Source organism: Pipistrellus hanaki (genome assembly GCF_964339955.1).
Source record: "Pipistrellus hanaki genome assembly, chromosome: 2".
Classification (NCBI taxonomy): domain Eukaryota; kingdom Metazoa; phylum Chordata; class Mammalia; order Chiroptera; family Vespertilionidae; genus Pipistrellus; species Pipistrellus hanaki.
The window spans coordinates 34757466-34774556 of record NC_140504.1 but is presented as its reverse complement, the minus strand read 5'-3'; the positions used below and the strand labels follow the sequence as shown (position 1 = coordinate 34774556).

Here is a 17091-nt window from a genome sequence, read left to right as displayed (position 1 = left end):
GGAGGCTGGAGAGGTCCCTTTTAGCCTGGAGAGCAAGGAATGGAAAGAGAAGGGAAAAATTAAAAAGGGATGAGAGAAGGTTTTACCCAAGAGGAGCTACTTAAGAGTTTGACAGGTGAAAATGAAAGAGGAGAGAGACCTTTCTTGTATGTTTGAAAGGGTTAGGCCAAGAGATAGACACACGAGGATCATAGATATGTTTCCAGGGTGGCAAGAAGTATAGCTCAGTTGTAACACAGGATGAAAGAAGGGAAGTAAAGTTTGGGTTGAAAATTTATCTAGACAGCACATATTGGAGTTTGGTGATGTCCGGTCCTGGGAAACTTTATTTGGTTGGTTAAGGAAGAGCCACTGAGGAGCTGTGACTAGGGAAGTCCCATAATCAAGGTCATGTTTGGAACTATTCATTAGGAAAGTCCATGCAGAAGAAAACTGGGGTGGGAGGAATTAGAGAAGTTTTTCAAAAAATTATGTATAATAGGTGTACCTAAGCCATTTGTTAAATTTCTAGACTTTGTTAAATATAATTCACATAAGTTGACATTTTTAAAAAACTTCCTAGGTAATTCTTGTGTAGGAATTTTTAAATTTATTTATTTGAGTAGAGAGAGAGGGGGGAGAGAGAGAGAGAGAGAGAGAGAGAGAGAGAGAGAGAGAGAGAGAGGGAGAGAGAGAGGAGAGAAACTTGTCCCACTTATTTATGCATTCATTGGTTGATTCTTCTATATGTCCTGACCCAGGATAGAACTCACAATCTTAGTGTATCAGGTTTATACTCTAATCAACAGAGCACCTGGCCAGGGCTTTCTTGTTCATGTGATTTAAGGATGACACTTTTTTGTTATTATTTATTTTTTACAGAGAGGAAGGGAGAAGGAGAGGGAGAGGAATAGAGAGTTAGAAATATCCATCAGCTGCCTCCTGCACACTCCCTACTAGGGATGTGCCCACAACCAGGGTACATGCCCTTGACCAGAATCGAACCTGGGACCCTTCAGTCCACAGGCCGATGCTCTATCCACTGAGCCGAACCGGTTAGGACTAAGGACAACACTTTTAAAAAATCAGAGAACAGGCAAAGTGGGTTTATTCAGTCTTAGTTGAATTTTGATGTGTAATGATGTAGCCACAAGAAATGTCTACAAGGTAGCAGGCAATAGGGCTTGGGTTGGGGAGTAAGTTCACAGCTGGAGAGATGGTTTGGGATGTAAGTTAGACAGATAATATTTTCAATTACTGAAAAAGTGTAAAAAAAGGAAGAAAGGAAAGAAAAGAAAGGGCCCTGCAAAGAGAAAAAATAGAACAGAACTGTAAGGTAAGAGGGAACATGAGAAGGGAAAGAATTAATGTCATGGGAAGAGAGGATTTCAAGGGAAAATTATCTCTATAAAATATGTATAAAAATTTATATAAAAAGTATTTATATATGAATATATATATATATATATATATATATATATATAGAGAGAGAGAGAGAGAGAGAGAGAGAGAGAGAGAGAGAGAGATAGAGAGAGAGAGAGAGAGAGAGAGAGAGAGAGAGAGAGAGAGGAAGAGAAAGAGAGGAGGAGAAGAGAGATAGAGGAGGTTCAAAGTGTTGAATGCTGCAGAATAATCAAGGGTCATGAGGATTGTGAAAAAGCCAAATTGGGTGGTAAAGAGATTCCTGGAGAGTGTGAAGAGGACCATCACAGAAAATGTTATCCAGAATTCAACACGAGTGCCTTAAAAATGAAGGGGGGCAAAAAGGTGGAGGCAGTAAGCACAGACTACAACTTCAAAATGTTTTTTGATGAAAGGGAACTCTAGCCTTGTTCTTGTGTTCCTTAACCTCATCATCTATCTAGGTATATAAGTTAGAAATCTAAAATTATCCCTGATACTTCCTTCTTTTTTTACCCATGTCCTCTCTAATTTATCCCACTGCCAACCCTTTCATATGACTTTTGAACCCCGTCTCTTCTAGCCACTTTTCTGTTCTCCCACTGCTGCCTGGATCACTACTGCAGCTTTGCAACTTCTCTGCATCCACTCTTGCTCCTCTCCATTTTAATCACCACACTGCAGTGGAGACACTTTTGCAAAACACCAATATCTTTTCAGTACCCTATTTAATTGTTTGGATGGCTTCCCATTGCTCTTATAATAGAATAAAGCAAAACTGAACTTGACCTGTAAGGTCTTAGCTAGCTGGGCTCTTTTCTACCTCTCCAGCCTTGTCTCAAACCATATGCTGTTTTTCCCTACCCTCCATCCACACTGTCCCTCTACAGAGGCACTGTTCTCATCTATACTCTGTGACAGTTTTTTTTTAAGTCTCATTTATTAATTTTTTTATTAATTGCTGTACACTAGAATGCAAGCTTCACCAAGGGCAGGAAATTCTTTCTCTCTATGTCTCTGTCTCCCTCCCTGTACATGCGCGTGCACACAACACACACACACACCTTGATAAATGTTGAGTGAGTACAGGTGCCATGCTTTTTTCTCTGCCTAGAAAGCTTCCCTCTAACTCTTGCTGGCTTCACACTTGCTTTCACCCATCCCGTTTATGCTCCTTCATTTAGCATCTGAGTCATATCTTCCTCAGAGGAATTTCCACTTATGTCCTTGACTACATTAATGTCTTCAATTAAATAATCACTTAGCACTTATTACATTTCTAACTTTACATTTATTTGTGTGACCATTTGAATAATGTCTATCTCATTCAGGATTGTCACCTCATGGTTAGGAGCAGCTCTCTTCTGCTTTGGCTCCACACCTAGTCCATAGATGTTGAATAAATATTTGATGAATAAATCAATGAATAATTGAATGCAGACATGAAACAAGGACTGATCAATTAAAGGGTAGCAGGATAGAGAATAGATTTTTTTCCAAAAATAATATGGACATCTGAGCACATTCATAGTTCTAGAGGAAGAACCTTCTTTTAATAAACTAAACATCTGAAATCAAATTACACATAAGGCAGCTTTTCATATGGGCATATGAACTAGAGTACAACTTCTATTTTTTTAATACCATTTTTGTTTTCAGTTTCAGCCCTACATGCACTAGACTTACCTGTCAATGGAGAAATAGGCCTCAACAATTGAGATTGGTTATGATAGACATTCTCTAGGCAGTGTTCTCTGTATCCAGGGTATTCAGGGTATTGTTACCTTTTTATATGTCCAAAAAGATATTCTCAAGTTTGGCAACATTTTATCTAAGCCTTCCTTCTCCTGTAGATATAAACTTTATTTCTCTCTTAACTTTTCTTTTGATTCATCCCAACTGAGAAGTAAGTCCTGTGCTGTTTTTTTTTTTTATGTTTTTAAAGAAAATAATTACCTTGAGTTGTCTACACAGAGAGCCCATGTGACTGTTCCCAAGCACCACAAAGGATCAAATAAAACCACTGGGAAGCGAAGTTACACCAGTCATGGATCATCTCCACTGACAGGAAGAAACCTGATCCATCCTTTTACAATTTTGCCCCTGAAGTTAGGTATTATTTTCTTCTGGCTGTCAGGCTGTTGCTTCCCCTCCTCCTTCATTTCTCCACTTGTAATATACTAGGAAATGAAAAAAATCCAAGAACATTCAATGACTCCAGATTTAATACAGAAATACAGTCCCCTAAGGAAGGAAACTATACTTCAGCTTGCTGGAGCTACATATTCTTTACATGGTAAGAAATTTTCAGATGCATAGGCAAAACCAAACTCAAGACATTTAAGAATTATCTCACTGGCAAGATTTACCAACTGCTTCTCTCTCCTTCTCATTACGTGCCTTATACAGTGGTACAGAATGATCCTCTGCATCTATGCAAAGCAAGGAAGAATCCATATTTGCATTTAAATTGCTGTCTATTTTTTAACATTCTTTGAGTTTCACTTTGAAAGATGCTTTACCCTTTGTGGATAAGAGTTATAGAGTCAGGCACTTGACCTTTACCAGATTCTGAGTGAAAATTTTAATAATAATAAAAAAAGAGACTTAAAAGTCTGACAAAACCAAAGTCATTATTTGTAACTAGAGGCCCGGTGCATGAAAATTCATGCACTGGAGAGGGGGTCCTTCAGCCCGGCTTGTCCTTTTCACAGTCCAGGAGCCTTCAGTGGTGGGAAGCGACCCAGCAATCAGGGGAAGGCAATGCCCCAATCACACCTCTGCTGCTGCCATTGCTGGTAGTGCAAGCTTTAGTTACCTGAACCTTGGACCAAGCCTGAGAGGCTGGGCAGCCACCATATGAGGTTTGCCTGCACCACAGGCTTTGGCTGGGCAGCTGCCATCCAAGGATTGCCTGTGCCTTGGGCCAGCCCTGGGTGGCTGGTGAGCTGAGGTGATGGGGAACTCTGGAGGCAGGCACACGAAGTGGCTGGGCCCACCTGGAGGTGGGCTCAGCCTTGCCACTTGCCTGCCACTCTGGCAGGGCTGAGGGGACTGGGCACTGCCATCCTGTGGCTGTGGATGCTGCCATCTTTGAGGGCGGGACAGTCAATTAGCATATTTCCTCCTTATTGGCTGTGGGCACCAACATCTTTGTGAGAGCGTGAGGGTCAATTAGCATATTTCTTCTTTATTAGACAGAAAGTTCTGAACTATGTACAATGAAATTTCCCAGACACATTCAGTGTAGTAAGAGATGTATTTTGACAAATTTCCAAAATTAATCTTTCTTTGATAGAATTCTACATGGATTGGTTTTGTAAATCATTTCCAATCAAAGAAAGTCTGTGAGTAATATCCTAATATATAAAAAGCCAAGGGCTGTCAAGACTGAAACAACCAGATGGATAACCGAACAGCAAGTTATGTGGGGTGACAAGGCTGGCTGGGGGTTAGTGAGGGATGATAAAAAGACTGAACAGCAAGCTGTGTGGGGCAACCAGGCCAGCAGGGGGTTTATTGAGGGATGACTAAATGACTGAACAACAGGCTGCGTTGGGCGACCAGGCCAGCAGGTGAGGCAGTTGGGGGCAACCAGGCTAGCAGGGGGAGAAGTAAGGGGTGATCAGGCTAGTAATGGGGGGGTAGTTAGCGACAGCGGGGGGGGGGGGGCCCAGTTAGGGTGATCAGGCCCACAGGTAGAGGTGGTTAGGGGTGATCAGGCTGGTAGGGAAGGCAGTTAGGGGCAATCAGGAAGGCAGGCAGGCAGGTGAGCTGTTAGGAGCGAGAGGTCTCAGATTGTGAGAGGGATATCCAACTGCTGGTTTAGGCCATAAACCAGGTTCAAGCCTAAATTGGCAGTCAGACATTCCCTGAGGGGTCCCAGATTGGAGAGAGTGCAGGTTGGGCTGAGGGGACCCCCGCCCACCTCCTCTCACCCACCCCCAGGCATGAATTTTGTGCACCAGGCCTCTAGTGATTCTATAAATAAACAGGCAATATCAGATATTTCCATTCCCTTCTTTTTTTCTTCTTTCCTAAGAGCCCTATCTGCACCCAGTGCACAAGGGTAATTCAGATTTGTGTGGTTTCTAGACCCCTTCATTGCCATACAGCCTTGTAAATAACAATAATAAGTGAAAATATGTTTTTATTGATTTCAGAGAGGAAGGAAGAGGGAGGGAGAAATAGAAGCATCAAAGATGAGAGAGAATCATTGATCAGCTGCCTCCTGCATGCCCCCCACTAGGGATCAAACCTGCAATCCAGGCATATGCCTGATGGGGAATTGAATCGTAAACTCCTGGTTGAGTAGGTCAACACTCAACCACTGGGCCACATCAGCTAAGCAATAATAAGAATTTTTCCTGACTTATCCAATATGTCATTACCTCAGGGAACAGGGTAAAATGAAAAGTGTATCAGCCAAAAACGTTATTTAAAAAAAATTGTATATATTTAACACAGTTTGGTTCACCTAAGATTTATAAATACATAGTGTCTGCCCTCAAGGAGTTTACAACCTAGTTACCTGGGCTAAAATTTACACTTTAAAGTTTAGTGGTGTATTTTAGTTGCCTGGCTATTCTTTTTTTTTTTTTTTTTTTTTTTTTTTTTTTTACAAATCAAATGGATTTGTTGAAAACCAAAAATGAGCTCCCATGTCCAGAATATTCTGGAGTCTTAATTTTACAATGAGGAAAACACCAAGACGTCAAGGAGCCTGCTTTTGGGATTCATCTGACATTTTCCCTATTTAGAACAAATGCTAGCAAATGTAAACCAAAGCACTCCTGTCTAGCAATACAAGCATCATCTCTTTCTTTCCTAAGAAGTCAGCAGCCTTGACATTTTGACAGTTGATTTATTTACTCCCCTCCCCCCTGAGCTGGAATTTTCACTGGGGCTCATCTGTCACCCTAGCTTTGATGAGGAGGGGGCTTAGGCATTTGCTGTTGGAGGCTGTCAGACTTAAAGTTAGCTTTAAATGAAAGGCTCCATCAGGCTATTTAGAAGATAAGGTAGCAGCTGTGGGCCGATAGTAAGAGGAAGGGATGGGGAAAGTGCCAAAAGAAGCATCTGATATGAGCCTGAGAACATACAGAGGAGAGGAGAATGAGGTGTTAGTAAGCACATGGCAGGTCCAGGGCTTTATTATTGTAAGATAGTCCCATGTAGCAACATTTCTGAGGTGCATGATTTATTTGTCCACTTGGTCAAACTGGACACTAAGATGTCATATATATATATATATATATATATATATATATATATATATATATATATATATAATCAGTGATTCAATTCATTCAAGAAATACTTATTGAGCACTAACTACTGCCAAGAACTCTGCTAGGCATTGAAAATACTGCAATGACTATGACCTAGTCTTTAACCTCTAGGCGCTTACTGGGGAGAAGAGGAGCAAATTAGTAAACCAAAGATCAGCACAGAGTGCTAAGAGCCATGGTAGAACTATGCACAGAGTATTCTTGCAGTAAAGAGGAGCAATATTTTCTGAAGATTTTTAAAAAAAAACCAAATCTTGAAAATCATGACATTTTTATGACAATAAAATCCTCACACTTTTGGAGAGAGATACTACAGCAACAGAATAATTAGGAAAGATCACCTAGAGCAAAGATGTCATTAAAAACCAAGGCCAAGATTACTCACACCCTCATATTCCCAATTACTATGCACAGATGTGAAAGTTGGACAGTGGACAATGGAAAGTATACTTTTTACTACTCAAATTATAGAAAAGTAATTAATTCATTTGAAATATGGTGTTGGAGGAGAGCTCTCTGGATACCTTAAACTGCCAGAAGATGAAAAAGTGAGTCCTAGCGCAAATTATATTAAACATTGATGGAGGCAAAAATGACAAAACTGAAACTATCCTACTTTAGGCACATTGTTAGAAGATAGACTACTATGGAAAAGACAATAATACTGGGAAAAATAGAAGGTAGCAGGAAATGAGAAGGTCCAGATATGAGAAGGACTGACTCCATAAAAAAGCCATAGGCATGAGTCTGTAGGAGCTTCCCAGAGCTGTTGAGGACAGAGCATTGTAGACATTACTCATTCATAAGGTTGTCAGGAGTTGGACCATAACACACACACACACACACACACACACACACACACACATACACACATACGTGTTAGAACTAGTTTCACTTACAGAGGCGGATTTGAGAAATGACAAAATATTAAAAGAAACACCCACACAAATACAGCCATTAGTAACACAAACATGGGGAGTTGGTGATGCAGGATGAAGTTCAGAAATGATTAAAGGAAAGTTTAGCCTATGTAGGGATTGTATTTGAGAGTTTTCTAATAGTTTGTCTTAGATGCTAATCTTTATCAAGCAATTAAATGAAGGTAAATATCTTGGCATTAAGAAATTCATAATGTTAAATCTGAATTGCCAATTTCATGCACACCTTGCACTGAAGTCATATTCTATGATGATGCATTCACCTCGTTGATACACCAGGAATTCAGCCTGTGCAGTCACAGGGCAGAATGAAGACAGGAAATGTTGAAACTAGAACCTGACAAGATTGAGGGAAGGCATTTAGTTAAAGTTCTTTTATTACAAATTCATAAAATTGAGTTATCTCAGAAAAGCAGACATTTTCTTAATTTTTTTTTTCAGAATTGCCTATTTCATTTTGGGCCTAATACAAAACAACCAAATTTCATACATTTCAAGAAATTCTGTTTCTGGCACTGGCTATATGATCTTACACCTTGAACTCTAATGTGATACCTTGATGATTAAATAACTTTTAAATGCTATCTATTGAATGAACTAGGATTCATGCAATACCAAGAAATCAGAACTAAATAAGATATTTAAACCAAATCTCTCAGTGCCATAATATATATATAGCATTTAAAGTTTCATTCTAGATATTAATAGTTAGGTGTTGATAGGTAATATGTATTATGCACTTAATTTGTGCCAAGCACCAGATTACCTCATTTAATCCTCACAACCCCATGAGTGATGTATTGTTACCATCTACATTTCTGCTAAAGAAAGAGAGGCTCAGCAAGGTTGAAAGAACCTGCAATGGGCAGGTCTTCATGACTGTGAGGCTGGTGTTCAGATGCTACATTATATTGCATTCCTAGAGACTGAGGTTTCCTTAATGAGTAATTAGCTGCCATTTAAGTTATTTCACAGAAGCTTCAGTCCACTTTTTCTTTAGGGAAGGAATCCATAAGGCTTCTACATCATTTGTTCACTAAGGAAAGAAAATTCTTTTCTTCAGATCCATCCTTCTAAAAAATTCCTCTAATCACTGGCAGCCTGTAGTCACTAAATACATTAAAGATGATTAATCTGACATTCTATTTATCAGAAATCTTTATGACTGAAGAAGAGTGAATTTCAATAGCTTACTAGTTCTTTGACCTTGAGCAATTTGATTAACTTTTCTACATCTTAGTTTTCTTATCTGTTCAATGGAAAGTGTTCTATCTACTACTCAGGCATGCTGTGAAGATCAAATAACAGAAGCAGTAAGAACACTATTATTTTTTAAGCATTTTCTGTGTGCCAGGTATTTATTCTAAAGGGGCACTGGGACACACAATAACTTTAATCTTCAACCCAAAGAGGGAGGTATTACTATTGCCAATTACCAGTGAGGAAACTGAGATACAACAGAATTATTTTAAAGACTTACCCATAACCTCATAGCTATGAAATACAAAGGTGAGATTCAGACCAAGTCTTTTTGTTCCTCAGATGCTATATCCAATTCTTATCACACTAACTCCCTGGATTATAGAACATTCTAGAAATATTGGGCATTCTTATTTGTACCCATATTGTACAATAAAACCATTGGATTATACTTCAATCATTTGAAAACATGTATCTTATGAGTGTTTAATGAGACCATGAGACTGAGCATGCTGATTTTGAGAGCAATAAATTAATGCAAATGAACAGTACATTTGTTAATTAATACTGGTTGATTCCTATTGCTTGTAGGCTCAGAAAGGGGTATTGATCCCAACTGTAAGTCTCAAGCTGGTTTTTTCTACTCCTTCTCTTATCACCAGGGAGAGCAGAAAAAATATATAGGAGGTGTTTATGCCATAGTCATTTGTATAGATCTGTGAAGGTGTCCTTTTGAAAAAAGAAGTGATATTTTGCATGAGATCAAATTCAGGCAATTGAAAAAAATTTTTTTTTTGCTTTGACATAGAATGGAATCAGGGATGTGATTTCCCCACTCTTATATAGAGAGGAGAAAAACATCATCTTATAAATCTCCTTGACCTTATTTAAGGTATTCCGTAGCTTTCTCTTTTGAAAAGTAATAGGGTGCTGCTATGACATAGACCTTTGACCCTGAGGTTGAAAAATTTATACTTGGAGTCTAATGCTATCAATGGATTTTGATGGGGGGAGGGAAGCATTTAATTTCTATATTCATTAGTTTATTCATTCATTTGACCACTGATATATAAGAGAACAAAACAAAATCCTTACTCTCAAGGAGTTTACATTCTAGCAGGAGAGAGAGAGAGACAATAAAAGCTCAACCTATGCTACATTGGGAGATGATTTGATATGTTATGGAGAAAAAGGACACAGGGACTAGGAACAGGATTTGTGCAAGGGGGTATAATTTGAAATGTGGTTTTCAGGGAACTCTTCTCTGATGAAGTGACATTTGGTAGGGCCATGAAGAAAGTGAGAAACTGAATCATGTGGTTATGGAAAAGAGTTTTTCAGGCAGCAGGCACAGCGAAGTCGAAGGCCCTGAGGTTTGAGAGTACGTGGCAGGTTTCAGGAAAAGCCAGGAGGCCAGGATGGCTGTAGTGGAGTGCGAAAGGGAGAGAGGTAGCAGAAGAACTAGGGAGGAACCTGGACTGATCACACACGGCTTATGGGCCACTGCAAGGATCTGGCTTCTAGATGTATTCAGATGGGGAAATGTTGGAGATTTTTGAGCAGGGATATTAAGATTTAATTTTAATTTTGAAATGACCACTGGTGTTGGATACAGACTAAAATGTGTGTATGAGAGCGGGGGGGGGGGGGGGGGGGGGAGGAGGCAGAAGCAAGAGATTAATGGTGAAAATATAGGCAATAATCTGAGAACTGGTGGTAATTTGCCCAGAGTGGAAGCAGTGGCATGATAAGTAGTTGAATAGGTGAGAATGGAGGTAAGGGGAAAAGTCCAAGTTAGGGATTGGAATTTGTGAGCTGTTTCTACATGGATGGTTTCTATGATCTTGAGACTAGATCAAACTCATTTAGGGAGTAAGTATAAATAAAGAAGAGATTTATAGTTGAGCCACAGAGCACTCCAAAAGTTAAATATTTTGGAGATAATGAGCAGCCAGAAAAGAATATATGCTCTATCTATAAAGTAAGGAGAATTAAACACACACACACACACACACACACACACACACACACACACAGCTTTTCTAGTAAACCTGAATTAAGATGTAGGAGTAAATCTCTCAGAAAGGATGATGCTGAATTTTTCACGATGTGCCAAAAACCCAAGGAAGAAGGGCCTTTCATAGGGCAATGGCACTTCTGCTCAGCCTTTCTTGGACCAACAAATGACTTGGGAACTTGCACTGAAGACTTAGTGGGTAATCTGAAGTATGATAATGGCAACATGGTTGTTAACTTTAATTATGTTAGTGTTTTTGTGACTATTAATATAATGCCTGCTTTTAAAAAAAATTAGCAACCCTACAGATTAATAATTAGAATAAAATTGTGTGCTTCTTCATACACAGGTATATATTAAAATTAGAATTGTACATACACTGTTATGGTCAGCTTCATATTTGCTCTAACAGCACAAATATTTTGGAAGGTTCTTTTTTAAATCATATTTTTATGGGAGAAGATAAATAGTCAAAGAGAGGATTGTGCTAACCTGAGAAATGTCTTGTCCGATATCTGCTAATAAAGTAGAATGCCGATTGCGTGTGTATTTGAGAGAGGCAGCGAACAAGGACAACTCTGGACTTGCTGACTTGTGTCTTGGTGACTGAATGATGACTGTGCTACCCTTGGGGACTGTGAAAACAAGGCAGACTACAGCCTTGCTTATTTTTTATGTCAGGGTGGAATCCAGAGTTGCTTTCTGTGTCACTGGAGAATCGCTCTTTTTTTTTTTTTTTTCTTACTAGATGTGGCAAAAACTGAAAGGGAAGACTATTTGGAAATGCTCTGATTGACAAAGTAAATAGGAAATGAAGTTAGTCAGTAACACCGAGTAGGTCATTTTGACTAAATTGCTTGGCTTAGCTTTCCCCACCGCCTAGAAACAAAAACAAACAAACAAACAAACAAAATTGCCATATCTCTCTTATATATTTCATGTTGTAAGGGTCCAGTCTATATATATATATATATATATATATATATATATATATATATATACCGTCAAGATTTAACATATGAACTTTCCCCATAAATCTGTAAAAATTGCGAAAAGTCATTTTAGTTGAGCAGTGAAGTGTTATGAGCATGACTACGGCAAAATAATTTCTCCTGTTGACAATTTTTATGGCATACATTGCTTCTATAATCAATGCATAGTGTGATTAGATTCAGAAGATATTGGTAAGACCAGAATCAGTAAAAGTCCTTTTCAAATAAATGAAATTAATGAAAACAATGGAAATAGCATTCAGTTGTAAACTTTGGGCAGCTGTAAGTAAAATGTGCGTGTTTCCGTTTGTGTATTGTGAACTCTCTGTATAGTGGTTCTTGACGGGTGAGCACAATTAGCTAGAGAATAGTACTTTACAAGGTCAAGGTCGCACATTCCACTGGCCACACAGAAGCAGAAAACTATGTCATAGCCATCAATTGCATCAGAAATTCTATACAGTTATTTCATGCGCCCTTGATCACATAAGGATTAGCAAAGAGAGTTTCAGTAATTTTCATCACACTATTAGGGAAATAGACACACAACTTTAAGCACACTACAGGACAAGGATTTCAACTTTGTATCTGAATGGCAGTGTTTACACAGAAGCTGGCAAATGGGCAAACTTAACTGCATCAGAGAAAAAGAACACCTAACTTTAATTTCAGTATTTAGCCGAAGCCAACATACTATAATTATATTTCACTTTTATTTCTAGTCAGTACTGCATGAATATAGAACTTGTAGAAGCACATTATGTTATTTTTTTTAAAAAAATATACAATTATTCTATGTATCCTTGCCATTTGCTATAACTAAATCAATGCATCAGAACATCGTGTTTTTCAAAACCTCGAGCAACATCTTTCCTTCGCGGAGTTTGCAAGTCTACCAGAGGAACAATCCGGCGGAGCTAAGAAATGCATTTCACTGTGTCTCTGCCACTTCACATTGAGGGTCACGTGCAATGACAGACACGGACACTCCCACCCTAGGTCAAGTTGCGGAAACATTTTAGATCATGGCATTGTTGGCTTCAAAACACCTCAGCAGATGATTTCCTGACATTTCCCCTTCACACTGAGCTACACCAATCCCATCATAAAGTCCAAAGCAGTGCAAGTTCCTCTGCAAATCTCCTTATCCACCGGACTTGGGAACCCACCTGCCCCTCTCATCTTTCAAGGAGAATTGTGCTTTTATGCTGTTCATTTAAAAAAAGGAGAAAAGGCAAAAATAAGCCGTCTAGCTCATCATCTCTAATGAATCACCATTTTCATCAGCAGCCCTGGCAGTTGTTGAAAAGCAAAAGCAGGGATAGAGAGAAAGTCTCTCCACGCCCCCACCCAACCCCCCTTTTTAGCCTAAAACTCTTCCTCTGCGTTAGCAACACCATGAACACAAGCAGTGTAGACCAGGCTTTCCACATGCAAAATGGATGAAGGCTCCCACTTTTCTTTAATAATAGATTCAATCCGGAGTAGTTCCTTTATGAGGGAAATCCTTTGTAATCTTCCCATTTCCCCCTTTTAAAAATCACATGGACCAGAGGAATACAATAATTTATCTAACAGGTTTCAAGTCCTAGGGACAGCTCTTCCCCTTTATTTCTCTTGGACCCTTTTGCCCCCCACCCACCCACCAAAAGTCTGTACTTAACCCTACTAACGGTCGAGCTAGCCACCACGGAGAGGCAAACTGCTTTCGCCTGTGACCTCTAAGCATTCCACTCCACGGGGGAAAGCAGCGTGGAAGGCACTCTCAGCAGGCTCCGAGACTGGAGCCAGCTTGTCCTCGAGGCATTTCTGCCATAAAACAGAAGACTAGCCACTGTGTTTTTGCTCCACGCAGAGCCGTTTCCCACTCCCCGCTCTCCCCTGCCTGCTCCTCACTCCGCACCTGCCTGCAATTCACGACCCACTGGGCACCCGGCAAACAAAAAGCACAGCAACAGATCCCTTTGTTTTACATGCAAATCTTACCTCCGGTAGTTGTCACATCTTCCTCAAAAGCCTCGCTTAATTTTTAATGACAGCGAGGAGGAGCCGGTGCAGTCCTCCGAGGAGCCACTGGTAATCATCATTACCTCTCGTGCCCACAGCCTTGCTTGGACCATTAATGCCACAACCCTCGCTAACTCATTGCTTTAAGCACTCCCAGCTCAAAATGTCTGAAAGAGTTTGGAAGGACAATAGTGACAGGCAGGCACGCTAGACAGCCATGCTTGAAATTAGTTATCTGAAGCTCCGTTAGAAGCTTGCTCTCTACTGTTTTTGAAAAGCGTGCAGGAGGTAAGGCTGTGAGCCTATGATAGGCATGCTGTTTCTGTTTTTATTAAATACCGTAATAGGCTGTCTGTTAGCAATGCTGTGATAGGTCTAGCATCACTTCCCCACTGCTTTCGAATTTTCATATTAAAAAAGGGAGAGAGGGCTCAGATGTCCTTCGGAACAGACAGATACCACCACCCTGCCGGCTGGATCGGATTTCCAAGTCCCTCTTTCACTCCAGGAGAGAGCATGCCTCCTGAAAAGAGGTGTTTTTACACGGAGAGTGAAGTTGGGAATAAACACTCTAGGATTCCCCCAGACAATTCTCTCCCTCCCAGCAAGGGACTCCTGCTCTTGCCCAGTAACAAAAATAAGCATTCTCTCTAGAGCCAGGTAAGAGAATCGATCCCAATGGGAAATGTTCTCATTGTTACTGAGGAGAGATTTCCAGCGTATACATTTTAAATAAAACTTCCAATTTGATATCAAATAGACTGAATGGATCCGTGAGCCCATTTATCATTTCAGGCTGACTGACAAAGCTTGTGTTCTGGTTAGAAGCAATCATGCTCCGTGCACTATGTCTAAATGGAAAGAATAAATGGTGGGTGGACGGTGAGGGCTGGGGATGTGTACACTACCTCGATCCCCTTTGGACAGTCATGGTCATGGAAGTTCCAAGAGGGGTTTCTTACCATTGGCGACAGGTGAGGAGGGTGGTACTTACTTGCCTTGAAATGCTACTCTGAAAACTTCTAAGTACTTTCCAAAGAGAGATGCAGAGACAGGTCACGTTAGCAGAGAGAATGTATTATGCTCCAACTACCCAAATTCAGCCCTGTTCTTCTGCTGGTTCTTCTCTCATCCTGCTGACCCAGGCAATTAAGTGATCCCCCTCAGGGGAGGGGCTCCAGGAGAGTAGCAGGTGGAATAAGAAGGGGAATGGCCTAAATAATTGAAGAAGAGGTATGATTAACAAACAAACAAAGCAAAAACTAATGCAAAACAAGATCTCAAGGGAAATGATTATAAAGCACCACTACTTAATTACTTGTAGTGTTTTTTTTAAATCTAGAAATACTGTGATGATCATAACATCTATTATTTTGTTATAAGCGAGAACTGAATACCTGAATTATCAGATGTCTGATCGAGGAAGGATACTTTGCTTTTTCTCTAGACTCCTGGTTTGGGTTTTCATATTCCAGGATTGTTTCTGAATTTTAGTTGTTAGTTTACTGTTCACAATTTCTTCTCAGGAATAAGGTGTGATTTAATGGAAAAATCTCCTTGTACCATAAGACGTAAACATCTTTCTTTCTGATTGGGTATCTTTATAACGGTTCCCCTGGGGCAAAATATAAACCAGAAAATACTATATTTGGAATTAAAAAAATAATAATACTGTTCCTATTATGTTGGTGGGACAAAAAGAAGAATACTTTTTCAAATTTTCATTCTTCAAAAGAAAAATATAATAATTTGTGTTGTGTCAAAAACCTTTCACTAGCCCCATGATCCTGCAAGAGAAACTATTTTGTACCTGAATGACTAAAAGAGTGTTAAGGAATCTGGGGAATACAAAATTATTGTCTTTAGTGCTCAGTTTCACAGTTTGTAATTGGAGTAAGTGACACCACTGAAGTGAGAGCACACAAATTCTAGGATGAAATTGTTGGCAGGTCATTCTTCAGGATTTGCTGAAGAATGCTGAATCTGTTTAAAAACGACTCTCTACCATTCTTCAGGATTTGTGTGTTTGTATATAGACAAGCATACCACCAAAATTTTGTAATTGGAGAAGAATTATCTCAGGGAAAAAGAATTTCTATGATATTCTCTTTATAAAATGATGGGAGAATAATATAAATTATATATCTCAATTTCCCCCCCCCCCCAAATGTAAAAAGTGTGTAAATGACAACCCAACAATCTAAACACCTTGAATAGCACCTTGATGGATGATTTGAGAGGGAGAGAGGCTCCCCAATTGGATATTTCCCTCTAATCCTACATGTGATTAATTCAGAAAACAGATACTGATGACACAAGAGATAAGGAAAATAATTTATTTGGGGGAGGAAGTAAGAGGGACTTCAGCAAGGACAGTCAGTGATGTTTAGGGAGGCTTTATCCTTGGAAAAGCAAACTCTGATCTCTCTGAGGATGAAGGAGTTTACTGAAAAGGGCAGTTGTGGTGGAAGATGGTTTATTGAGGCAATGGGAGGGGGAGGGGGAGTTGAGGGAGGGAATCTGAAGAAGCAAAAAAAAGAGGAAAAGATCTATGGGGAAGGAAGAAAATAATTTCTTGAGGTAGCATCCTGTTCAAAGAAGGCTTTGAAATAAGGAGGTCTGATTTTACAACTTGTTTCCATTAGCCTATTTAAGCCTCTCATGTAAAATGGGATGATAATGTATGTTGTAAGACTGCAGTGAAAATGAGACAAGGTACATGGGGAGGTAGGAGTAAAGCTCTTTGCAAACAAAAATCCTAAAATAAATGCTAGTTGTTACTGAGCAGGAAGTGAGAGGGAGAGGAGTTATTAAAGGAGAGGTAAAGGGTAAAATAGGGAAGAAGAAGCAAAAAGAAAGATTAGAAAGTGATAGATCCTCCCTTTCTCCAGTTGATGGACAGACGTAAACCCCACCTGCAGCCAGACAGTCCTGAGCTCTGAACCACCAATCAGCACCTGCCAAATACCCTAAGCCCCCAATTCCAAAGACCCTAGGTCCCTAATCACCAATCAGCTTGTGCTGAGTGCCCTAAGCCCCGCCCCCATCCTTAAAGGTGCTTGTATGCCTCTCCCTCGTTCTCTTCTGCTCCTCTCCCTGGAAGCAGCCAGCATGGGTAGTACCCTTCCCTCCAATAAAGCCTGGTCTCCAGTCTACCTTCTTTATTTAAAATATCAGAAAGAAAAGGAGGCAGAACCAGGAAAGAGAGGGAGTGGAAGAGAAACACATTTCTCCTGTTAATCATATAAAATAAAGCCTCTTGTTTT

General features: G+C 39.8%; 1 protein-coding gene across 1 annotated transcript in view; it reads right to left on the bottom strand.

The window, feature by feature from the left end:
• KCNMB2 (potassium calcium-activated channel subfamily M regulatory beta subunit 2) overlaps positions 1-13987 on the bottom strand; it is a 227569-nt gene extending 213582 nt beyond the window's left edge. The window contains exon 1 of the mRNA XM_084875570.1: positions 13805-13987. The gene's annotated coding sequence lies outside the window, so the exon portion shown is untranslated. The remainder of the gene's footprint in view (positions 1-13804) is intronic.
• Between the last annotated feature and the right edge of the window lie 3104 nt (positions 13988-17091).